Source organism: Tupaia chinensis, unplaced genomic scaffold (assembly GCF_000334495.1).
Source record: "Tupaia chinensis unplaced genomic scaffold, TupChi_1.0 Scaffold143737_1, whole genome shotgun sequence".
NCBI classification, from domain to species: Eukaryota; Metazoa; Chordata; class Mammalia; order Scandentia; family Tupaiidae; genus Tupaia; species Tupaia belangeri.
The window spans coordinates 58,185-59,148 of record NW_006203586.1 but is presented as its reverse complement, the minus strand read 5'-3'; the positions used below and the strand labels follow the sequence as shown (position 1 = coordinate 59,148).

General features: G+C 35.7%; 1 pseudogene; it reads right to left on the bottom strand.

The window, feature by feature from the left end:
* Nucleotides 1–192, bottom strand: part of LOC102493367 (elongation factor 1-alpha 1 pseudogene) — a 23,482-nt pseudogene extending 23,290 nt beyond the window's left edge.
* Nucleotides 193–964: the final 772 nt, after the last annotated feature.

Sequence of the window (964 nt, the reverse complement as noted above, 5' to 3'; positions counted from 1 at the left end):
GTATTTGAAGGAGCCCTTTCCCATCTCAGCAGCCTCCTTCTCAAATTTTTTGATGGTTCTTTTGTCGATCCCACCACATTTGTAGATCAGATGGCCAGTAGTGGTGGACTTGCCGGAATCTACGTGTCCAATGACAATGATGTTGATGTGAGTCTTCTCCTTTCCCATTTTGGCTTTGATTTAGCAGTGGTTTTCATGACACCTCCTGTGTTCTGGCGGCAAACCCGTTGCGAAAAAAAAAGCCATAATCTAACTACTTTCAATAGCAAGTTAAGCTGGTATATACATATCTGTTAATACATGTCTGACTTTAGATGTGAAACTCTGAGTAGAATGACTATACTATAAGGTGGCACCTAGCGATGCTATATAGCTTACTACAGTCATTAAATAAGTATTTTTAATATATTTTTTAATTTCAAGAAAATCAGTTTTATCAAAGAAATGTTAAGGAACTTTGTCTAAAACCTAAAGCCAGGAAACAGGTTAGGATACTGTTCAAATAGTACGTGCATGAACCTATCAACAGCCCAAGGCAGGACAAAAATCCTTAAAACCAGAAAATAAAGCCTAGATGAAAATCAGCAGTTTTAGTCAAAAGTCATAAAATGCTATTTCACCAGTTCAGTCTCATGTACTTTATCTTCTGTTGTGGTTCAATCTTCCCTATTATGTGTGTGGCTATTATAAATGGCATTGTTTTCTTCAACTCTGCCTCAGTCAGTTTATTGTTGGTGTACAAAAATGCTGTTGATCTTTGTATATGGATTTATACCCCACCACATTTATCACTTATCATTTCCAGGAGTTTTTCCATAGATGTTCTGGGTTTTCTATGCATCTAATCAAGTTATCTGTGAACAGGAACAATTTCACTTCTTTTCCTATTTAAATGTCTTTTATTTTACTCTCTTGTCTGATTGCATTGGCTATGACTTCCAGCACTATGTTTTTTTTTTTTTTT